Source organism: Narcine bancroftii, chromosome 7, assembly GCF_036971445.1.
Source record: "Narcine bancroftii isolate sNarBan1 chromosome 7, sNarBan1.hap1, whole genome shotgun sequence".
NCBI classification, from domain to species: Eukaryota; Metazoa; Chordata; class Chondrichthyes; order Torpediniformes; family Narcinidae; genus Narcine; species Narcine bancroftii.
Window position 1 is genome coordinate 98,658,902 of NC_091475.1, and position 25,640 is coordinate 98,684,541.

The window sequence follows — 25,640 nt, forward strand, 5'->3', positions numbered from 1 at the left end:
GCCATGTTAAGGATACGTCTGAGGAGTGGGCTGGATAAAGTATGATCCAACGTGGTTTTTTTTCATGAAAGAAGGAGCTTTCTTCTCCTTGGAACAGAATATCCAGTGACTCAGACCAATAAATAGGTGGATATTTGCCACGGAGTCATATTTGAGATCTGACTTGAGTGAGACAGCTTGAGATTAGTGTTAAAAGACCTTGAACACTTTTCTCCCTGACATAAACATCAGCTTGCTCAACGATAATGGCAAGATTGTATCCAAAATTGAAATGGTTTGCTTAGAGATTTATCCAACCTATTGTACTGAATGAAACACTGACAATAATTTCACCTTTACACTTTTTATATGGATATTCCAATTTTAGAATATGAGAGCAAAATATACTACTCCTGATAACTTAATCTTTTTATCCTCACTGAAGGATTTTTGTTTCAATCCATTTGTCATGTTTATTGCTTGTTCTGGTTCATGGCCAGTGTTGTCGCTGAATGCACTCCCTTGATCAATAGTTACCTTCAATATCCCACCCCAAATCTAAGGAACATTTTCAACTCTAGGATCCACACTAAAACCTGTTTCTCCAAAAGTTAAAAAAATGTATACTTTTGATGATGAATAATACTTTTAGCATTGTGTAATGCAAATGACTGATGTAAATAATTTGAATTAAGGGAATGTGCCTGTGTCTTATGTATAGTCGCCCACATACTCCACACATAGTCTTTAATGGATGTATGGAATCCTTGCAGAACATGTCCAAAATAGCACAGCAAGGAGAACAAAATGGCAAAGAAAATCAGTTCATCAAAAGTTATGAAATTATTATATATCAATCATGTGAGTCTGGGGCATTCATGGTCAAAAGCAGCAAATTGCAATTGATGGGACTCCCTGAATATTAATAAAAGGAACTCAGCAAGTGTTTGGGACTGGGATGATGGACTTCTGTCAACCACAGCATATACAAAGTTGAGAGTTATATTTGTACAAACTTTAACTCTCAGCAATCAGAGTGTTTACTTTTGATACCCTTTAACTTCAGAGTTACCATGGTGCCTTGATGCCACATGTAGATTATTGGTAAGTGGTTCTTAAGAGAATTGTTAACACCAGCTTCTATCATCTTGTTCATTATTTTAAGACTGATTGGAGAGTAACGGATTTGTCCTGCTTTTTGGGAAAGGACATAGATACACATCTGTCCACATTGTTGGGTAAATGCCAGTGTTTGAAATGTAGTGAGGTGTAGGTATTTCTTTTTTTTTAAATTTTTTTTATTTTTCTCACTATGAACCATATTGACCAAAATACACATAAACATTTCCCTCTTGAATATACACAATGTAATTTTCTCCCCTTTTACCCCCCTCCCTTCCCTCCCTCCTTCCCACCCACTAAACGTTCAACATACACAATTACATTAAACCCATTAAACAATGTCATCACACAATGAAAATAAACAAGAAAATTGTGTCATCTACTTTTACACACTGGGTCAGTTCATTCCGTCTTCTTCTCATTCTGTCATTTTAGGTGGTGGAGGTCCGCAGTAGGCCCTCTCTGATGTTTTCCATGTAGGTGTAGGTATTTCTGAAGCACAGTCCTTCTGAACTAAAGCTGGGGTATTGTATGGTCTGATACCACTGGACAACAATTTTTTTTTCCAAAAGGTTTTCTTTCTTTATATTTTGACATTAGATGCAATCAGGCAAAAAAACTTTGAATACAATTTGAAAATATCTCTTAAAAATACTTTTGTAATATTTACAGGAATTGTGCAATTTTATTCATAGATCAAAAATGGTTTTATCATAGCAAATAAGCATTTGTAACAAACATATTCAATAAATGAGGTAGCACTCTGCAGTTGAAAATGATATTCAAACTTTACAACTTATTTCCTTGTTTCATTGATGTATAAGCAATCAGTTTCTTAGTAAATTAAAGATACTTTTAAATCCAATAATCTTTGGCATGAAATCATCATTGCATTCACTTCATTCATAAACAAAAAAATCGGAGGAGGGTGCAAGTATCAACATTTTGGTCAGTTCTCCCCAGCATATAAGTGTTTTATAAACTGTAAAGAAAGACTGATTTCAACTGGTTGTAATTTTTTACATTAAATTCCTCAATCTTTTGCATTATTTCAGTGAAAATACCAACAAGTCCTGGTGGAAACTCATCCATTTCATCTTTTGTAAGATAAATTAATTGAAACTCTTTCTTGTACTATTTGAGGAAGCACTGAGTTCTCATGATGACGTGGCCAAAAGTTGTTCTTCCATCTACACTAAAAAAAAAGTTCTTGGGCAGGATTTTGTGTGCCTCATAGGTAGTGTGACCAGAAGTTATTGTGAAAAATAGGGCATTTTTTTTTAAAATGAGGGAATGTGAATATAATGTTGAAATATAACAACATGCAAAGGGGTCTTCAGCCTTGCTTCAACTGATGCATACAAGCAAGAGTAGAGAGAATTGAATGAATGCCTTGGGTAGCTTTACACCTGCCTCCAACCCCCCTCCCCCCCAAAAAAAAAATCAGTACTGTACAATTTCAATATTTGCTTAATATAAATGTTCAATGAATAAGGGCTGTTCTCCAATAAAGGACTGCATATTTTTAATCAATTGAAGTTATCTTTAGTAGTAATAAAGATTGATCACAGTTGTTGCATGAACTTATAAAACTTATTAAGCTTTCCATATTTCCAAGTACATAAATATTTCCCTCAATATTCCACAAATTCAGTGCAACAACATTGATGGGGGGGGGAGCAGGGGGGGCGGGGGGGGTGGTCAGGATGAGCTGAGCTGAGCCAAGTCAGACCAAGCAAGGCAGGGTAAATCCTAACCTGACATAAGTTAGAACTTGCATATGCAAAGAGGAGCGAGCAGTTCATTCTTGCTCAGATGAACTTCTTTCTTACGCACTTTAGCTGTGTTTTCCAGTATTCTCCAGTCCCTAAAATGGGAATTTCAGCCAAAACTTCACTTTACTTGGGAGAACAGACAAGGGGCAATCCTCCAATCTCAAAATATTTGTTTTGGAGCATCCAGTATTCATTTACTTAAGTGACTTTAATTAAAAATACAAACATTATTCCTTATGTGGACATTATATTGATACAGTTTGTTGCTCATAAAGAGACAATGTTCTTCAATTTAGTGGCAATTAATCTTTAAAACAGTTTAATTACTTGCAAATGTTAATAAAAACATTTTAATGACTTTTGGCATCTATTGTGAAGTGTGCAATAGCAACATACTTCATTAAATATTTTCTCATTTTCTAAACTGAACAGATATACACCTAGGAAAACTAGGTAGCAGATAATTGTCACAAAGAGAAATACTGGAAAAAGTTTGCAAGTCAAGCAGAATCTATTGAAAGGGAAATACTTAATGTTTCAAGTCCATGATCCTTCATCCAAACTGAAAAACAGAGAGACAAGTCAGTGAAGATGGTCAAGAAGTTGAGGAGAGAAACAAGAAAGGTGGAACAAAGGGAATTTATCCAACAGGATGGAATCATAGTGTAGTTAAGAAATTATTAAAGCTTTGTCATCTATGTAATCTCTTGCTAATGTCATGTTGCTCAGAGTGACTAAAAATAACACAGAAAAAGGTACAATAGGAAATCAGTTTAATTGGCTACTTTTCATGCTAAGAAAAAGAAACTGCGAGTAATCTAAAGCTGGAAAATTTGATGTCGAGTTCTGACAGCTGCAACTTGTCTATTCAAAAGATGAGTTGTCTCTCAAGCATGCATTGGGCCTCATTGTAACAGTACTGTGGAGGTCGCCTAACATCAAAACTCTGACCAACAGCACTCATTCCAAATCACATTTTATTTACGTTGGCACAAGGGGAGCACTATGGCCCCTGGCACTCAGCTGCTTTGTGGAATTCCAAACAGATGGTTACTGTGATGTACATTTACTCCAAAAGGAACTGTAGATGTCCTCAAATAACTTTAGCACCAGCTGGAGTTACACACGGCCAATAATAATTAATTAATGCAGCATCTATTGTATGTTTTCTTATCAATGTGAATAATTTCTTATGCACATCAATAAATTGTCAATCAAGAATTTAGCTAAAGATTATTTTCAATGTCTTTCTATAGGCGTCTTCTGTTTCTGCATCTTCAAAGCAATCTTCCTAGTTCTTATTTTCCATAACAAATTCTGCTAAATACTAAAATATTCTGTCTACACATTCTGACATGGAGTTGAGTAAATTGCTTTAACCCTTATTGTACTGCAACATCCACAATGGCGGAGTGGCCAAGCTCGGAACCGTGGTAGGTCCTGGAGAAAAAGGCCACAGGTTGGCCATTTTAGTTGAGGGTGGCCGCAAGGGCAACATCAGAGGATTCCCATTCCACCTGGAATGGGGTGTCCTCGTCCACAGCATGTATCTTGGCATCAGCAATGCCCTATCTGATATGAGTGTAAGCTGCGTGTGCCTCGGTGGGGAGAGGAAAGGTGGTGGCTTGGGCCAGTGGGTGGACCTTGTCTGAAAAACAGGGGACCCACTTGGAGTAAGAGAAGAAAAGCCCTAGGCACCTGCAGAGGGCCTTGAGTGTGTGGGGGAAAGGAAGTTCCATTAGTAGACGGATGCATTCTGAGTCAGGACCAGTGACACAATGTTCCACAATGTACCCTAGGATAGCGAGGTGGGTGGTGCTAAACGTGCACTTCTCTTTGTTGTGAGGTTCAGCTCCTCAGCCGTCCAGAGAAATCCCTCCAGGTTGTCATCATGGTCCTGATGGTCGTGGCCGCAGATGGTGACATTGTCAAAGTACGGAAAGATCACCCTTAGGTTGTGCCAGACTACCATGCGATCCACCTCCTGCTGGAAAACAGAGACCCCATTAGTAACCCCAAACGGGACCTGGCAGAACTGGTAGAGGTGCCCATGTTAAACTATATACTAGATAGGGAGCTGGTGGTAGGCCAACTTTAGGTCAATTGTCAAGAAGACCTTATAGTGGGCTATCTCATTGACCATGTTGGCTATTCGGGATGGGGATAGGCATCCAGTTTGGTGTTCCGGGTTATGATCTAACGATAATCGATGACCATCCTCGGTTTGCTACCTCCTTTTATCACAAGGACTTGGTCTCTCCGGCGACTGGTGTTGGGCTCTATGATACCTTCTGCCAGAAGCCGCCTCACTTCTGCCTTAAAGAAGGCCTGGTTGGCCACGCAATAGCACCTGCTCTTGGTAGCTATGGGCTTGCAATCTGATGTAAGGTAAGTTGAAGAGGGCGAGATAGTGATGTCCATCATTGAGCGCCCGTGTCCATGGGGAATGTCCCTTTTTAAGGTGGTGAACGTTAGGACTATCTTGGTGTCCAGGTCACTGCTCCCCAATGGATGATGCGAATAGCGGCCAGTGGCTTCCTTCCAGGGCATGGGGTGCGTTGGGTAAGTGATCGGGTATTTGCCACCCATGAACCATTTTTGGTTGGTGTTGATCACCTCAGCCTGTGTTAGGATGATCACCTCAATCGCATGCTTCCAGATCTCGAAACGTGCCTGGGCATCTGGGTGTTGAGGGTCGATCTCCAGGCTCCTAATTGTCAGAAACTTCTCCATGGTCTCTCTTTAAAATTTTTACTGGAATAAATTGTGGTGCACTGAGGTAGCAGCAAGCAAGCACAAAACTCAAAAACTGTACAACAGGCGTTATAGCAGTAAAAGTCTGAACACCAGTTCAAGCCTTGGTGGCTCCCCGTGTGACTGGTTCAGGAGGGCCCGGCTCAGTTTATATTCAGGTCGGCTGATTGACAGCCAGCCATATGGAGTCAGCCCTTTAGGTGGTCTATTCAGGTTGTCTGATTGACAGCCGGCCAGGTGGAGTCAGCCCTTTAGGTGGTCTATTCAGGTTGTCTGATTGACAGCCAGCCAGGTGGAGTCAGCACCTTCGGTGGTCTTCCTGCAGGTACAGAGATCGCCCCCTGCAGTAGGCTGGTGGTCATATCACCACATTAATGCAAAGGAAGCCACACTATGAACATCAGATGCAGTTCACCGGATTGGAGAAAGTGCAAGAAAATTGCTGCTCCACCTGCAAATAATGCAGGTTCCTTAATGGTAGAAAAGGAAGAAATGAATGGTCACTGCAAGTGCATTATACAGGCAGTCCCCAGATTAAATATGAGTTCTGTTACCTAGATCTGTCTTTAATCTGAATGGTGCTGAGGGAGAAAGTATGGGTAGAAGTAGAGCATCCCCTATGGGAAGAGTTGTGGCTGTCATGTGACAGCACTGCCCCTAACTAGATCGAGGAAACACCAGCTGCCAATCAAGGCTTGGTCCACCCCATCCATTAGTGAACATCTTGCTGTTGGAATTACCTGGTCTGCATTCTCCAGCCTGTCTGTTCTTGGCCTTGGGCCATTGGCTGTTGGAATTGGATTAACACTCATGGCACTGAGCCATTGGCATCCTAGAAAGGATCTGGGCTGGACCCTTCAGCACTATAAAGATGCCACGTGCTCTTTATTCTCTCTCTTTGCCAGTTTGGGACCACCCTGCTTCAGTCCAGGCCTAGAGGTGTGGAAGGGTGCTGGAGAAATTGTTGGTATGATGGGCACTGTTGAAAGGTTTGGGAGCGTTTAATTAGTTTCCCTTCTAGTCTGGAGCCATGCCTGTACTGAGTCAAGGGGCGGTGGGCCATCATAGTGATTTTTTTTGTTGATTATTGTATGTATCAGTTCATTGTATATGTGTGTAATTAGTTCCCATTCTATTTTCCCCATGTTCGTTATTAATTGTCTTCTGTTTCTTTCCCACAGCTGGTGTAAAGTGTGTGTGTGTGTGTGTGTGTGTGTGTGTGTGTGTGTGTGTGTGTGTGTGTGTGTGTGTGTGTGTGTGTGTGTGTGTGTGTGTGTGTGTGTGTGTGTGTGTGTGTGTGTGGTGTGTGTGCACGCGCGCGCTGCACCAGTTACCGTTTCCTACATTTGCTATCTGTAAATAAAATCCTTAACTAAAAAAAAGCTGTGTTCAGAGTCCTTGCCTTTGAGACCTACCAAACAAGTTTCCTCACTCACAACAGTCTCAAGGGGTCAATTGGTGGGGAGGGAGGAGTGGACAAGTGAGTCATGGAGGGAGCAGTCACTGTGGAAGGCGGGAGATCGCGTAGTAGGTGGCAGAAATGGCGGAGGAGAATGTGTTGGATGTGGAGACTGGTGGGGTGGTAGTGAGGACAGGGGGAATCCGGTCCTTGTTGCGTTTGGGAGCGGAGAGGGCCAGTGCAGATATGTGGGAATGGAGGAGATGCTGGTGAGTGCCAAGTTGATGGTGGTAGGTTGTTTCAAGAAGAAGGACATCTCTAATGATCTGGCATGGATGCAGATGAGATGGAAGAATTGAAAGCATAGAATGGCATCCTTACACTGGACAGGGTGGGAAGAGGAATAGTCGAGATGTGGGAGTTGGTGGATTTATAGAAGGTGTCTGTTGAGAGTTTGTCTCCTGAGATGGAGACAGAGAGATCGAGGAAAAGGAGTGCATTGCCAACATGGTCAATAGTGAAGTTGAAGTTGGGGTGGAACTTTGTTTCTTCTTTGTTGAGGAGATGGGATGAGAGTAAAAGTGTGAAAATTAGATAAGATGTGGAGGGTGAATTGTAAGTCAAGGTTAAAGAAAAGGGAAGGTATTTGAGAGAATGTGGAGACATCATCGCAATTACGACGAGTGTGATGGAGATAGAGATAGAGGATAGAGGATAGAGATAGATGATAGAGGATAGAGGATAGAGAGAATGGAGATAGAGATAGAGGACAGAGATAGAGGATAGAGGACAGAGAGAATGGAGGATAGAGGACAGAGAGAATGGAATGGAGATAGAGGACAAAGAGAATGGAATGGAGATAGAGGACAGAGATAGAGGACAGAGGACAGAGAGAATGGAGGATAGAGGACAGAGATAGAGGACAGAGATAGAGGATAGAGGACAGAGATAGAGGACAGAGATAGAGGATAGAGATAGAGGATAAAGGACAGAGATAGATAGAGATAGAGGATAGAGGACAGAGATAGAGAATAGAGGACAGAGATAGAGGATAGACAGATAGAGGATAGGGATAGAGGACAGAGATAGAGGATAGAGGACAGAGATAGAGGATAGAGGATAGAGGACAGAGATAGAGGATAGAGGACAGATAGAGGACAGAGATAGAGGATAGAGGACAGATAGAGGATAGAGGAATGGAGATAGATGACAGAGAGAATGAAATGGAGGCCTTGCAGGAGGCAGGATAGGTGAAAGTAAAATCAAGAAAACTGTGAGCTTGTCGTGGATGTTAGCGTATTCCAGATAGAATCAAACATGGAGAACTTGGAGATGTGAGCAGGATAGAAATTAGTTGAAAAACTGTTGGCATTGTTGTGTTTGAAATAAGGGCTGGAAACAATATGGATACAATGTGGTTGTTGTTTGAGTGAGCCTGAGTGTGACCAAAACAAAGACTGTTCCAGGCAGAGTTTGGGACATGCCAATGCCCATGGCTACACCTTTGAGAAAGTGAGTGGAGTTGAAGGAGAAATTGTTCAATGTGCAAACACATTTAGCCAGGTGAACAAATGTGTTGGTGGAATGAAACTGGGTGGGCCTCCATTGGGGAGAAGACCATACTAAATGCGCTGGAGGTGTAGAGGATTGTATGTCCATGGCGAAGATGAACTATTTCACACCAGGAAACTGGAAACTGTCAAAGTGGTGAAGGGTATCCAAAGTCTCATGGGCATAAATGGGGAGAAAGACTGGAGCAGTGCAGGGGTTTCTTCAATCTCGATTTAAACGTCATGATAATATTAAACATTTATTGCTACTATCTTGCCTATGTTGCTTTTTAAGCTCTGAAATTACTTTTCATAAAAATCAATACATATTGCAATTGTAATACCAGATGTCTCACTTTTGAGCTTCACCATTTGTTATACCTTACCACCTTTGTAATATCTATCAGTGCTCACCTTATTACATGGATGCTGATATAAATAGAACAAGTTGTTGGCTGGAAGCTAAAAAAAAATGCTAATTTGAATAAAGAAATTACCATGTTATAGATTCTTATTCTCGCCTCAAAAAAGTGTTGAACAGAATCCTAATTTTTTTTTAAATCAAACTTTGACAAATTAACTGGGATATTTACCACTTGAAAGGATGTTTGAGAAATCTTTCAGAAAAGCAATTTAGAAGCATAATTGACATGTCGAACTTGAGACCCTGAATTGTTCCCCCAAACCATTAATTCATCTTATCAGCCTTCTATTTTAACTTTCTGGAGAATAGAGATTTTGAGACATTTATTTCCTAAGCTTGCATTTCACTGATCTTATGGTTCTGTCAACTGAGTGAAAATTGGAAACTCTTCTTAAAACTGTTTTGCTCCAAGTTCATGCTTAACTTGTATGAGGAGTAAATAATAATTGATTGTTTTGACAGCCGGTGCTCCCATCTCCTGACTGGTCTGATTGGTTAAGACAGGCTCCTTCCAACCTTCAACCCTAACTGGCTCTACATTGCAGAGTGCAGCCTCGTGCTACACCCAAATAGATTGGATCTGACAGCTTCCAGTGCCACACTGCAATTGATCTGACTGGCTCTGGCAGTTTCCCCGTTGACTTTCCAGCTGATCAGAATAGCTGAAGCTGAAAACCTCCAATTTCAGCACAAATAAAATCAGATTTTTCCATGACCCACTAACGAGCTGACATACAAGCGGAATCATTGATTGTCAACTTAAAATGCTGACTGTTGGCATGTATGTAATTTGACATTCACATTTAATTTAGGCTATTGGATGAGTATTAGACTGTGAAATAAAAAGTCTCCATGCCGTGAGACATTACAGAGATTGCTGTGTGATCATTCCCCAATTACTGAGCTTCTGACCCTTGAACATTACAACCGATTCATTCTATTGCTAGGTCTGTTATTGAGTCTGTCAATCAACACACATAATGCTTGCTTTTCACAAAGGAAAGGTTAAAGTTCTCCTCCACTTCACAGGTAACGTAAAGCCATCAGCGATCCTAATATTATTTTCCAAAATGACGTGATCCAGTGAAAATATTTCATCTGGAGAAGGACTTTTCTTTTGAGCAGGAATGTCAAAGTATGTCAGCAATGAAACATGATAGTAAATTAAAAAAGGACATTTAACCTATTTTTTTTTCCTTGTTAAACAGCTGTGGATCAGCTGATTTCAGCAAAATAATGGAGACACACGGGACTGAATCTGGAGCTTAAGGCATATGATGGAGCAACTCAATGGGTTAAGCAGAATGAGGTGGGGGCGGGCAAAGAAACTCTGGATGTTTGTGGGTTGATGTGAAGCATGGATAGGTCCTATCCCCACACAGCTGCTGATCACACCATGTTGATTTCCTCCGGTGTCTTTTTTTTTCACTCTAGCAAAATTATGCAGTGCTTTAAAGAGGACAACCTCCACATGATATAATTTTTTTACCACGACACAGTGTTCCATAGTGACATACGACAACTAAGCATTTCTGAGTTTTGTAGGAAATCTGACAGGCACAAAAAACAGTAATATAATAATCATTTGTACCTCAGAGATGTTCTGCCACAAACACTGTGCAAAGGCCAAGATGTCTTAAGGCGTCATATAAAATATAGTCCAGCGAAAAGCAACAAGTGTCTCAATTTTTATTTGCTCTTAATTTGGGTCAAAGGGAAAATCATAATAAACTACTGTGGATGTCAAAAATCAAAAATAAACAAGCAGGAGAGGCTAAGAGTGAACAGCAGGTGAGACAGGTTCTGTGGCGAGAGAAACAAAGTAAAAAAGCCATTCATTTTTCATCCAACCCCCTGATTGATCTATTGCTGTTCATTTCCAAGGAATGATTGATGCAAGTGTTTCCACATCAATGAGTAATTATCCTGCATGTATCAAGTTAGTGTGTACCAGAAGGAGTTTTCCTACCTGATACAACAAGCTCTTGCTCATATCAATTGCCTTGCCTTTTATTTTACAAAGAGCTTTTGTGTTTCCTCTATGTACTCAAGCAGCAATAAATACTAACTGTGAACTCTATGTAACATCTTCCTCACATCACTGACCTTTAAAGGGATGGGAAGTAAGTTGTGCTGTGGGAATATCCAGTTAGCTCACAGTCTCTGAACTTTTCCCTCCCGCCCAAATGGCCCGGAACCCACTGAGTAAAAAGATTTGAAAGGACATGAAAGTTTTTTTTTAAATGTGGTGGTGTCAAAAATTTCCTTTTTAACTTTTATCTCCTTGTATGAAATGAAAAGTAGAACCCAAAACTGCTTTTATATATTTAAGTGATACAAGATTGTAGGATTTAAAATTGTCTCAGAAACCGATGTCACTGTCAATGAGGCAGTGTTAGCCTAGATTGATAGCACTGATATGATGCACATAATTAAAATGATTTTCAAGCATTTTCTCATGAAATTAAACTCTCTTTAATGTTCTGCCATTAAAATATTTACAAAATGTAAATTTTAACTTTTTGAGTGCACCTGTTTAAAATTGAAGCAAGGCATATCATTATTATTAATTATGATTAAATTGCTCTGATTGATATTAGATTTAAATTTCCATTGCAATTTTTTTCTTTTCTATTTAATTTTAAAATGGCTGCTTTAATACTCAACTGAACAGCAGTGGCCAGATACAAGAGCAAGAAAAATTCAGTTCAGGTTTTTTTAGAGTTTCCATGAAAGTACATTGGTTGTTAAGTCACTGCAGTGAGTTAAAATGAATAGAGAGAGCTCTAAGCAGTGAATTCAGACATTGCTAATTGATTAGTTTCAGTCCTAACTTCACATTCAAGATTTTGCAGGGATGTATTTTCATTTTTCAACACTCTGGCGCACTTGGACAATTGTTGTCTCTCTCCTCCATTAGTTCAGCATCCAAATTGTTGGCTTCATTTATAAATCACTTCATAGCCTCAGTCTATGACACACCTTGCCTCCTCATTCACTCTTCATTTTCTGCTCTGCCTACTCTGTTCTACACTACTTCCTCAATGATAACTTGCCTCACTGTCACTCTCTGGAATTTACTTCCTAAATTTCTCTCATGTGGCTGTGCATTTCTTTCACAATCATACCTGTTAGATTTCACATTTCAGATTTCTTGTCAGAGTACTTGCTTCTTCACTTAGAGAGAGGTGGCTGAGTTGAATGATCTTCCAGAAGAGGTGGTTCTGACAGGGTCATTTCTGTCATTTAAGAGGAGGTTAGATGAGTACTGTGATGTGAGGCGGTTGGAGGGTTATGGGCAAGGGAGTGTGTAGGTGGAACTAGTGGAGTTTCATGAAGATTGGTGTGGACTAGAAGGGCTGATATGGCCTGTTTCCATACTGTAAATTATTATGGTTATAGGACATTACATACAACCCTAAGATTATTTTTTTCTGTGAGTGAGGCAGAATTACCTCAAAAATAACTGTACACAGCATATACATGTAAACAAATAAAGAATTGTAAACAGATAACAAATGTAAACAAACTGACTGTGCACAACAGAGAGAATTAAGAAATCAATGAAGTGCACAATTATGAGTTTGTTGTTGAGGAGTCTGATGGTGGAGAGGTAGCAGTTGTTCCTGAAACTGGTGGTGTGAGCCTTCTGGCACCTATACTTCTGTCTTGGTGGCAGCTGCAAAAACAGAGCATGTGCTGGGATTTGTGGATCCTTGATGATTGTTGCTGCCCTCTGACAGCAGGGTTCAATGTTCTCGATAATGGGGAGGATTTTGCCTGTGACCTATTCTGGAAATTTAAATTCTTACTCAAGCCTTCAGCACTTTTTACTTATTTATTTACCTATTTTTGATGGAGTCTCATGTCTATTCATGGAGTTCCTTAAAGTTTGGCTTGATAATTTATTGTTAGTTGTTTTGTAATGACAAGGAATTTCTTCAATCACATCATGCAAAATTCTTTAAAAGGATGTTATTCCTTTATTATTCCATGATTAATATACATCTGAATTGTGATTGTAGTTTCAATTTCATCGAGAGTGGTTTCCCCAAAGCATGTTAGTGATTACATCAAACATGACAATGGGTTTTGTATAACCTCAATTGTGATTCACACCAAACACCTTATAACAAAATATCGCAATGCAGCTAGGTAACAACAAGCAGGTATGCCTGACATTAGTGGTAGGAAAATTATTCGAGAAAATTCTCACAGGCAATACATTTGGAAAGGCAGGAAATTATAAAAATAGTGAGTATGGCTTTGTGTGGGGAAATCCTGTCTCACTAATTTGATTGAATTCCTTGTGAAAGTAAAAAAGAAGGTTCAGGAAGGCAAGAGAGGAGATGTTATCTATATGGCCTTCAATAATGCATGTAACTAGGTGTCACATTGCAGGTGGTCCAAAAAGTCAAGTTGCATGTTTCTTTCTTCTCTTTGGCTTGGCTTCGCGGACGAAGATTTATGGAGGGGTATGTCCACATCTGCTGCAGGCTCATTGGTGACTGACAAGTCCAATGCGGGACAGGCAGGCACAGTTGCAGCGGTTGCAAGGGAAAATTGGTTGGTTGGGATTGGGTGTTGGGTTTTTCCTCCTTTGTCTTTTGTCAGTGAGGTGGGCTCTGTGGTCTTCTTCAAAGGAGGTTGCTGCCCGCCAAACTGTGAGGCGCTAAGATGCACGGTTGGAGGCGATATCAGCCCACTGGCGGTGGGCAGGAATAATCCATTGTGAACTGGCTAATATAATCCAAAATTAGCTTGGTGTTAAGAGGCAGAAAGTAATGGTGGAAGGATGGCTTTCTGATTGAAAGTCTGTGTCTAATAGTGTGTCACAGAGATCAATGTAGCAGCTATTGCTATCTATGTCTTGGATGAACATGCAGGAGTAATGGTGATTAAGCTTGCAGATGGCATGAAAATTGGTGATGTGTATAGCAAGGAAAATTGCTGAAGACTCTACAGCAAGATACAAGATGGTGGGAAAGTTGGACAGAGCATTGGCAGATGGAATATAATCCAAACTAGTGAGATAATGTCATCAAATAGTGGCAGAACCTAGAAAGTGCAGTTCGAGTTTGTTTATTGTTGCACACACTGATGAATAGAGAGATGGTTTGTTTTGTGAGCAAGACAGCTGGTCAACCCATTCATAAACAACACATGGTAGGACACTAAAAATGCTGATGAATAAAATGGTATGGGAGTCCAGCTCCAAAGTTATTTAAAAGTGACAGCACAAGTCTACAAATGGTGAAGAAGGCATACAACGTGGTTACCTTTATAAGTCTGGGCAAAAGATTAATTTAGCCTCACAAGCAGTATTATGCACCATTCTGGTCTCCATGCTATTGGAAGGATGCAGTTGTCCTGGAGAAAACTCAGAGGAGATCTATCAGGATGTTGCCTGGATTGGAGGATTTGGTTATGGGGAGAAATTGGATAGGCTGGGCTTGTTATTTCTGAATCAAGGGAGACTGATGGATGACCTGATATATTTATATAAAAGGCATAAATAGGGCAGATAATCAAACCTTTCTTCCGATGGTATGGGTATCAAAAACAAGACATAATCAGTTTAATGTGAGAGGAAGGAGGTCTGATGAGTGTGCACAGAGAGTGACCGATATCTGAAAATGTTCCCAGAGAAAGAATTGGTGGAATCAGATACAATTACCATGTTTAGGAAGCATCTAGCAGACACTTAAGCAGACAAGGGTTAGAAGGATAGAGACATAAAGGAGCGTAAATGGGATTATTGCAGATGGGTAAAATGATTAGCATGGACATTGTCAGCTGTAGGGCCTGTTTCTGTGCTGACTGGATGACTGTAGAGACAGGAAATCACAGCAAATACCAAAAAAGAGGCATGAAAGAGAAAGTAGTGATGGTTCAAAACTGAAATTTTGTTAATCATTACTACCTTGTGAGAAACACTTTGAATGAATATTTCTATTAATAGTCAACATTTATATCTGGGTTATTTTACTTTGAAACGTACGGGGGAAAAATTGAGTCACATTATGAAGGCGTCATCAGGGCTATTTTAATTTCTTGTTAATGCTGCAGGCTCATGGTCTTTTTTTTTAACTTGTTCCTACCTTCCTTCATTATTTTCATTTTTAATTTATGCACTTCATCACTCAATTTGTTTTGAAACAATGATCTAAAAGTTCAAATATGTGGATAGTATTCTGGAATGCAGAATAAAATTGAAATGTAAAATAGATCACAAAATACATTTGACATCTCCAAGTGCATCTCTGTGAATTGTATAGTCCTGAGCAAATGAAAAATCCAGGTATGAGGGAATGGCGCAGACCATAGTGATATCAATTATCTTGCTGCTGTAACATGAGATTGCAACTATTCAATTTGTGAGTCCCAACCAGCAAAACAATCTCTCATGGAAAGAAAATAAGACAGCTACTCAAGATTCCTAAAGGGATAGATCTTACCTGCATCACTTTTAGAAGTCTTCCACAGAAGAGAGCAATGGACTGACATCGAATGCAGTGCTGGACCAAATCTCAGGTGAGACTTCTACTTATTTGAAGGACTGTTGTGGGTTTAGGGAGAGGAGGCAGAATACAAGGGCATCTCTACTCTGTGATCCTCTCTTTAGGTATTTCACTGTGCCACAAAATGTCCAATACAGTATTCAGCAATCTAGCGATATCCTGAGGCTGGGTTGTCACGTCTTTCCGCACTGGTTAAAACAGATGCAAATGATCATGATTAGGAAGAATCTAGTCAGACACTTAAGCAGACAAAGCATAGAAGGATACCGACCCAAAGCATAATTTAGCGTTCAGATCTCTATCCTCATTGTCCAGAATTTTAGCTTTCTATTCATTTCCAGTGATTACCTGCAGTTAATGTGCCCATCTGTAAACTTTGATTGGAGTCGGTTATCCACATAATATATTGAATATTGTCTGCAATTGAAAAGTATTCCCTGTAGTTCCAAATTAAATTGGAGATATTGCCCACGCAACGCTTTCTTGGCATAAATTTACATGCAGAGTGCCTGCTGCAGTGTCCCCAATGAAAATTCATGCTTTCAATTTTATTCCAAATTGCAAACCAGCTGTTGCAAAATTCCATGACTTAAATTTAACTTTGATTTGTGGCTGCCTGGACTTTAAAGACTGCTTCATAAATTTTACTGTGAATGATATCTAAGTGATGGCATTTTGTTTTGAGGCTTGAGGGATGTGTGAGAAACTGAATTAAAACATTGAGGGGTTGAAATTTACTTTTGGTCACTTGCATTAATTGCATAAACACATGTAATCTCCTTCCAAAGTTCTTTTTCATTGTCTTTAATAGAATCAAATTTCAAAAGTTAGTACAATTTATATTGTGTGTGTGTGTGTGTGTGTGTGTGTGTGTGTGTGTGTGTGTGTGTGTGTGTGCACACATATGCACACATGCACATACATACAAACACACACGTGCATATTGCACATTTACTAAACGTAATCAGAATGGAACTTGATTTTTCAGTTTATTAACGTATAATTATATTCAATGACTGTCAATCCCATAATAGAATATGAAACATAATTATCATTAAAATTTACTATAAATTCTATTTCAAATGCAAAGATAATTCTGACTGTACCTATGGGCTGCATTCCATTTTATGGTGCCATCATGCTAATGTGATGTTACACTGGGCCCTCTCTGCCATGTCGGGTGCATTTCAACAAAGTGCAGATGTGTTCCCTACAATGCTCTGGACAATATGTAACTTCAAACAACATTACCATACCAGATTATCTTGGGAGCTTGCTGTGCACAAATTGCACAGCATTATTTTTCAGAAATACCCTACAGACTGCATTAAGAAAAAAAATCATTAATATGTTGCCATTGGTTGAGTGTTAAGCACTGAAAAGTATCAGGGCTATGAATTAAACTAGCCATGGCTTTTGGTTAATGCCGGTATGGAATTTTCCTTGTTGCTCCAAGAAAGTTGAATCTGAGAATCTAACTTCCCTCAGTAGTGGACTGTAATGTTGAAGTCTCAGAGAGGAATTTGATCAAATGCATCCTGGCACAATAAAAAAAAAGGATGGTCCCCTGTGTTAAACTGACACATAAATACATTGAGTAAATCAGTGGCTCTCAACCCACAGCCCACCAGCCACTTGTAGCCCAATCATTGAATGATTGTCTGTTAAGATTACTGCTTGAGGTTTGTTGGAGTTGATTTGAGTTGAAGTGTGGGATGGACATCTGCTGAACATTAAAAAAAATGATTGTTTTGTAGATCAGAGAGAAATTATATGGTTAAAAAAGTGAAGGTTAAAAGGCAGATGAGAGAAATGGTGTGGATAAAACACATTTTGAATGGGTGAAAATGAAATGAGTTGAGCTGATGCATCCCACCAATCATATTGATGGCTGCTAATGTGGTGCACTGTTGCAAACAGCATGAGTGCCATTGATTTACATAATTATTCTTGGTTGGAATTGCATGCATTTTTTTTCTGGCTTTCTGATTCTACAATCTTAATGTGACCTTTGCTACATTATGATGATGTAAAATGATTGTACTGTCTTTTATTGAGAAACCAAATGAAGGATCAAGGCCAGTAGCACGGTGAATCAACAAAGTTGAAACGATTTAAAGAGAAAAAAATGAGATAAAAACAGATTGCCATCAAACATTTAAAAGCTGGAAGATTGTAAGCCAAAGGAAAAATATCAACTAAGGTAAGGAGTTCGCAATATCCTGAGGTCCAGAGAAAACTAGTGTTGGGTGTGGTCTTATTTTTAGTTTGCAAATAATAATTGTGTAGAAACACAGGAAGGATGAAGAATATGGGTGATGACTGGTTTGCTGGCCAGAAGTAAAAATAACTTAATGTTGACAACATTGAATGCAAAGAAAATTGGTGTCTAGAAATGAATGAAGTTCTTCTAAATTAAAAAAAAACTCAAATGAAATCCAATCAGTTGTGGAAAATGGTTCATCATCATCTGTTACCATTCTATCATGCAATTATGAATGAATCCCAATCTAAATCACTTCTTTTGATCGTCCAGCAACTCAATGTTTCCTTGTCAGCGTCATGAGGTATGCAAAGAGAATGCAAACCTTAAATTAATGCATACATTGTTTGAAATTTGAAAAGCAAAGTGATTTCTACAAATAAAAGATAAAACTTATGATTGATATTCATTAGAAAAGCAATGGTTGGAATTTTAGTCCAACCCTGTGTATTATATTAGGCAATCAAAATCTCAGTTGACTCAGAATCGTTTAAAGGTTATTTACTATTATTCCTACCCCAGCATTCTTTATTGCCAGTGCATTCAAAAGTGATTCACTGTTAAAAGAAACCTCCTTTTCTCCACAATGGTGTTATCTCATGATTCTGTTTTCTAATTGGGAATCTTGGAGCCATTGAGAAAAATTTGTTTTTTTTTTCTTAATAATTTTTGGTATCTCCATTACATTTTAACCAATCACAATTCTTTGGTCTCTTAAACTCTCATATATGAGGGACCAATCTAACCACTTCTTTGGAATGAGTCAGAGGTCTTGACATCTTTTCTAAACTACATGAAAACTGGATATGAAACTCAACTGAGGGTAGGTCAGAGTATAAAAGTCTTTATAATAGAAAAATAATCTTTATTAATATAGTAGTCAATAGTTTGTTAATAGAATATTTAACAGAGACCTATTTTAACAAATACTTCTTCCATTCATGAGTTGCATGAACTTTTAGGCATGGGAAGCAAACACTGCTAGTGGAAAATCTTCAATGTAGTTTGGAGTCTTCTGCACCAGTACTTTATGATAAATTTGTTGCAGTTTTGCAAACATTTTATTCTTGAAAGTTTGCACCAAATGTACTTTGCAAGCAGGGCTCCAAGTGCATGGTAAAATGTTTTTGCTGAGGAATTTGTACGGGACAGTGGGAGTACATGACCATGATTTTCCTCTGCTTTTATGTCACCTTTCTCTTTTGCAGACATTTTTTAATTTTGTTAACCTATCCACAAGAGCTAAAGATGTGAGAAACCATGAGACAAAATGAGTGGCACAGTGGCATCATGGTTAATGTTGCTGCCTCAGATCCAGTAATCCAGGTTCAGACCTGACCTTGCATGTTACCTTTGTGGAGTTATCTTGTCCTCACTATGTGGGTTTCCTCTTAGTGCTTTTGTTTCTTCCCACATGCTGAAGATCTGATACCTGGTGGACTCATCAATGACTATAAATTATCCTTAACGTAGGTGTGTGCTTGATGGCTGGCATGGATAAACTGGGTTGAAGGACCTGTTTCTGTGTGGTTTTACTTTGACTTTTGATAAAATGCAGGTGTGGAAAAAGATGGATTGTTTATTTTTGTGAAATAATTGGAGCACCTCAAGATTATTTACAGACCAATTCAAATTGTTGGTCTGGCTGCGACAGAAACTACAACTCACACATCCCACTTTAGACTTTGAAGTACAGTATAAGAAAAACACAAGTTCTAGCCTCTACAATTTATTTCCTGGTCAGTGATGTTGTTCCTAAGATTGGGAAGGTTAGCAATACATAAAACATGCAGTACAACTGTGCTCAGAGAATAAAATGGCTTCACACTCTTAACAGTGTTAAGCAGAATCAATTCCTTGTTTAGTGTTCCATTCTTTCAAGATTTTTGGCACTGTAAAGTTGTTAATGGTATTAGAGGCAGTAGTACTGTTGAAGATATTGAGTGAAACACAAAGCCTGCAGATTCTGTGATCATAGTAAAACCACGTCAATGCTGGAGGAACTCAGGAGGTCATACAGTATCCTTAACTTGGAGGTATTGATAATGTTAAAGGTGTCAGTACTGTAGGAAATAATGGGGATATTGAAGATGCAGTGCAATTACTGTATATAAGCATGTTATAGTCGAGTTTTGTGAAACAATTTTTAGGGTCAAATTTAGGGGGCTATTGCATGCATGCAATAAGTGATAAGTACCAGCATTTTTCAGGGTGTCAGGAGATCGGATGGGTGGGTGGAAGGCCAGGACCAGGTGGTAAGTCTGCATTTGGACCTTTGGAGGCTTGGATAGGTGGACAAATGGGTCCTTGGTGAAAGTCCATGATCGGGGCCTTGGGAGCTTGGATGGGCATGCAGCCAGGTCCCAGGCGAGAGTTTGAGGTTGGGGCTTTGATGGGTGGGTGGCATGGACCTAGACAAGAGTCTGCGGTCCGTGCTCTAGTGGGTGAGTGGCTGGAGCCAAAAATAGGTGGGTTAACTTTTACATACAACATATGGAAAATACCAGATTTTGGGGCAAAAATAGGGGGGGGGGTGACTGTTACATGGTATAGACTATTACACGCACATATACAGTAAAGGTACTGGTACAATTAGAATTACTAGGACTGAGAAAAGAGTACTCTGGAACACATCAATAAAGGAGGTATTTGTTATGTTCGAGATCCAAAGCTGCTGCATTTGTTGAAGAACTGTTATGCTTATTGGAAGTACGATTGCTTTAACTGTGCTAATACAGGTATTCTAACTATTTGAGTAGTTTTGCTCTTGGAGCTGCCAATGTTGGAGGTACCAATGTTGGTGGAGCTACAGGCGCTTAAAAAGATGCTGGAGATATAAAAACAGGATATGCTTGCTGTTGGTGGAGTTGCTGATGACCCATTGGAACGCATCATGATGTTGAGGGGCTTGGTGCTGATAGAGAGAGCAGTGCCTTCAAAGAAATCAGTTTGTGGGGTTACCTGTGAAGTTGAAGATCTCAATGCAATAGGAAACATGATTGGAGGAGATATGTGAACCTTTGTCCACTTGGGAAGCGACTGTAGGAGACACAGATGCTATTGGAGTTTCCAACTCTTTTTGGAGAAATTAAACGATTGGACATACACGTGCTGTTGATAATACCCCACTATGAGAGGTGCAGGTGTAACTGAACGTTCTAATGTGGTTGATGTTGGTGCTCTTGGAGGTCCAGATATGCACTGGAGGTACTGATGGGGCTGAAGATACTGGTGCTGTTGGAAACATGGTAGAGATTTTGGTGCTGTTGGAGATGCTGTAGAAGGTACTCGTGTTGCCTGAGGTAACCATGCTTTAGCAAAAATGATGCTTTTGAAGATGCTAATGCTCTAGAAGATGCAGCTGTTTTGATGGAAATACTGGTGCTGTGAGAAATACTGGAGTCTTGGTGGGAACCTTTGCAATTGGGGGTACTTGTGCTGTGGAGGTTACCCATACTTTTGGAGATAAAGGTGCTGTTTGAGTGGTACTTGTGATACTGTTCTTGGCACTGGTATTCAGATCTGCAAGGAAGAATCCATTCTGGGATTTGCTAGTGAGAAAATGCAACTATTTTTAATTTGCAGTGATATCATACAGAATGACCAAATGGAGTGCAATGCAGAAAATGGCAAAGCAACCAAATGAATAATACTGTGCTCTAAATCTCCTCTGCTGAGAATACACAGCTTGCCAGCTTGCTCTCAAGCAGCTTCTATGTGCAAGTATTATAAACACTGCCACAAGTGGAGCAGGATGCTTCATGTTTGGTAATCCAGTTTGATAGCTTGTGTACAGGTATTTCTACGTACACCCAACACAGTTTGAATTGCTATCCCAAAAGCATTTTTTTTTTAATTTATTTTTTTTATTTTTCACACCATAAATCACATTAGCCATGATATACACTTTTTCTTTTTCACACATATACAGTGACTTTTTCTCCCTCCCCCTCCCTCCTCCCAAGCCACCCCCCCACCCCCCCCCCCTCATCCATTTTAGGTATACAATCTAGGTTGCATTAAACCCGTCAGACAATGTTGTCATTCAACAAAAATACACCAGAAATTCTACTGAGTCCATTCTTTTCTTTCCTTCTCCTTCCATCAACTTAGGTAATGTTTGTCTTCTTTACGTTAACCACTCATGGCTAGTCCATGATTATTTAATAGTTTGTCAAGGAAGCTCTGAGAACTTCCTTAAATCATTTCCCTCTTCATGGTACTTTCTTGCAGTTATTGAGCTTGGATCTGAGCACTTCTTTTAGGAACTTAAGTTGGTGATATAACCCATTCATTGGAGCTGGCTGAGTGTAATTATAGCCTCAATTTCAGGGTCCACAGCTTGGGAAAGGATCCCCACATTAGCAATGCACAAACATGCTGGAGAAACTCAGCAGGTCACGCAGCATCCATAGGAAGTAAACAGTAACCAATGTTTCAGGCCTAAGCCCTTCATCAAGGTACGAGCAAAAATCAGGCAGAGATATGGGGGGGGGGGGTGAGTAGAGGAGTGAAGAAGGGGCAGGGGGAGAGCACAGGCATTTGTGCGGAGACACTCTCTAACGAGGATGCATTCAAATCAACTTCTCACATTTCCATTAAACCTGTCCCCAAATCTGTTTTCTTTCTCATTCCCTCTACCTCCTTCCCTCCTCAGTACCATTTCAAAATAGCTGTCTTCCAGAATCTCTGAAACCATTGTGGCATGTTATTCTGATGTCATTTGATTGCTACCTGCTAATGACCTGCATTTCTTCCTGTATATCAAGTTGTCATTTTCATTCCTCTAACTCCACCCATTAGGACTGATGTTAGGATGAGGACCCAATATTCTGTACAATACATGAACCATTACTGGTTCCCCCATGTATCAACAATTCCAATACAGGAGCATGAGGTATTATATTTCAGTAAACTAAAAATATAAAGAATAGTTCTCATTAAAATAGCAGCACCAACACCAGTATATAAAAGTGGTTATGCAGTGATTTCTGAACTTTGTCATATTTTTCTTTGTTGTTCATTTATGAAATAATTGGATGAAATGCATTTTTTTTTGTTTCCAGCATGTCTTGAATGTGTGGTGCAGAGCTGTAGTAATCAACTAATTCTAACTGATTAACTAAGATTTTCTCTTCTTTGGCTTGGCTTCGCGGACGAAGATTTATGGAGGGGGTAAAAAGTCCACGTCAGCTGCAGGCTCGTTTGTGGCTGACCAGTCCGATGCGGGACAGGCAGACACGATTGCAGCGGTTGCAAGGGAAAATTGGTTGGTTGGGGTTGGGTGTTGGGTTTTTCCTCCTTTGCCTTTTGTCAGTGAGGTGGGCTCTGCGGTCTTCTTCAAAGGAGGCTGCTGCCCGCCAAACTGTGAGGCGCCAAGATGCACGGTTTGAGGCGTTATCAGCCCACTGGCGGTGGTCAATGTGGCAGGCACCAAGAGATTTCTTTAGGCAGTCCTTGTACCTTTTCTTTGGTGCACCTCTGTCACGGTGGCCAGTGGAGAGCTCGCCATATAATACGATCTTGGGAAGGCGATGGTCCTCCATTCTGGAGACGTGACCCATCCAGCGCAGCTGGATCTTCAGCAGCGTGGACTCGATGCTGTCGACCTCTGCCATCTCGAGTACCTCGACGTTAGGGGTGTGAGCGCTCCAATGGATGTTGAGGATGGAGCGGAGACAACGCTGGTGGAAGCGTTCTAGGAGCCGTAGGTGGTGCCGGTAGAGGACCCATGATTCGGAGCCGAACAGGAGTGTGGGTATGACAACGGCTCTGTATACGCTTATCTTTGTGAGGTTTTTCAGTTGGTTGTTTTTCCAGACTCTTTTGTGTAGTCTTCCAAAGGCGCTATTTGCCTTGGCGAGTCTGTTGTCTATCTCATTGTCGATCCTTGCATCTGATGAAATGGTGCAGCCGAGATAGGTAAACTGGTTGACCGTTTTGAGTTTTGTGTGCCCGATGGAGATGTGGGGGGGCTGGTAGTCATGGTGGGGAGCTGGCTGATGGAGGACCTCAGTTTTCTTCAGGCTGACTTCCAGGCCAAACATTTTGGCAGTTTGTTAATTAAATCCATCACTAATTAACCTACAAGTGCCACTTTGGTGATCTCAGCCAAATGTGTTTCTGACTTGTGGAAGCTTTGGGTGATGGACATTTCTTAAAACTCTAACGAAACACAAGGACTGTCTACATGGATTTCCTCTGGGTGCTCAGAGGAAGATCTTCAGGAGGCAATTTCTGTGGTGCAGTATTTCCTATGTTTTTAGTGGTCTGGTATTTTTGGTGGTCTGGTATTTTCTGCTATCTGACATTTTGGTGGTCCTGCATTTTCTGTGGTCCTGTAGTGCTCAAACTCAAAGGGTGCCAGATGACAGAGTTCCCCATTGTAATTAGTGAGTTTTAACTATTAGCAATCCTCTTCTTTAATTTAAAGTTTATTTTTGAAGATTTTTATATTCTATTCCACCTTTAATAAAACTAGTTATGGAGCAATTGCCTCCAAATACAGAGGGAGGTGACCATTTTGCACCATTATCTCAAAATCTTGTTAAAGGTAAATTCGAGTCTCTCCAGGTTATTCACATCATATTTTAAACACTTTAGCCCACAAAATTGTAGAATGTCATCATGCTACCCAGTCCAACATGCCATATTAGCTCTTTGAAGAAGCTTCAAAACAATCCCACTATCCAGCCTTGCCTTTCCTTAATGCCAGCAAAATGTTTTATTTTCATTTATGAAAGGAATATCCTTTGGCTTATTTTTGAATTTGCTTCAAAAAGTCTTTCATATAATGCTTTCCGTATCAGAACAAATTGATAAATAATATAAATCTCACCTATTCTTTTTTTATGCCAATGAGTTAGTTTGCCTTTTCTTTTTATTCACTTTCCTATCTCTTTTGTCACTCTGTAAATATATTCATAATTTTGAAACTTTGTGAAAAATAATTCCAATCTCAAATACTGATATTTTGAAAGTGCAAATTTTCTATCCATATATATTGTGCTATTTAAAATTATGTCCTTAATTAAGTTCACATTTCATTAGTCGTATGCCACTGTTAATATTCATTTGGGTAGTTCTCTCTATTTCCTGTCTTTTGGTTTTTTTTACTCTTTATCTCTTTCTCACCTTTATTTACATATATTTTAAGCTTTTCTGTATAAAAAAAAATAAAATATATATTAAACTGCATTTTTAATTCTTCTGTTTGGAGATTTGAATGAAAAATCTTATGCTGAACTGAGGAACTGTTATACTAAGATCTGTCTTTCACTTGAAAGACAGCATATAAGATTTCAAATTCTGATAGATGTAAAAAGGTCTGGTTGGAAATTAATTCACACAGCTCAAAAATTTGCAATTGAAGTTCAGCTTAACCTAGAATGCAGCAATTTTGTGTATATTGCCAATTAGAAAATTAGATGTCCAATCTTTTGGCAGGATCTTCATTTGTCTTACTGCCCTTTATTCATCAAGAAACGTCACAAAATAACATCAAAACTGCCAATCTTTTGCCGGAAATGTAGTCTGAGAGAGCTCTGTGGTTACCATGCACATGGAACATGCCTCCATCCAGCACTGTTCTCTAGCTTCTCTGCATTATCACTGAATCCCTGAATATCTGAAAACACCATCTCCCCCTCCCATCACTACGATATCCATTCTTTCAGTAGCCATGTGCCCCTGTTGTTGGAGTATCATTTGCCCCTTTAAGAACTCACTGTTGAGCTCCCATCTGCTGGGCTAAATACCATCAGCTACGAAAACTTGGATATCAGTTGTTACATTTCCAACATGAATATATTGGAATAATGAGTTAGTGTGTATAAACTTTGAGATATCCTGAG

General features: G+C 39.6%; 1 protein-coding gene across 3 annotated transcripts in view; it reads left to right on the forward strand.

Annotated features, from left to right (window-relative positions):
• The window catches only part of LOC138739133 (NALCN channel auxiliary factor 1), a 735,665-nt gene that overhangs the window by 433,247 nt on the left and 276,778 nt on the right, over positions 1–25,640 (forward strand). For 2 of the 3 annotated variants that reach the window (XR_011342029.1, XR_011342028.1), the window contains exons 1-3: positions 13,171–13,257; positions 15,282–15,537; positions 17,583–17,727. The exons of the other annotated variant lie outside the window; for it this stretch is intronic. The gene's annotated coding sequence lies outside the window, so the exon portion shown is untranslated. Of the gene's footprint in view, positions 1–13,170; positions 13,258–15,281; positions 15,538–17,582; positions 17,728–25,640 lie in introns of those variants that run through there. 3 annotated transcript variants of the gene reach the window in all.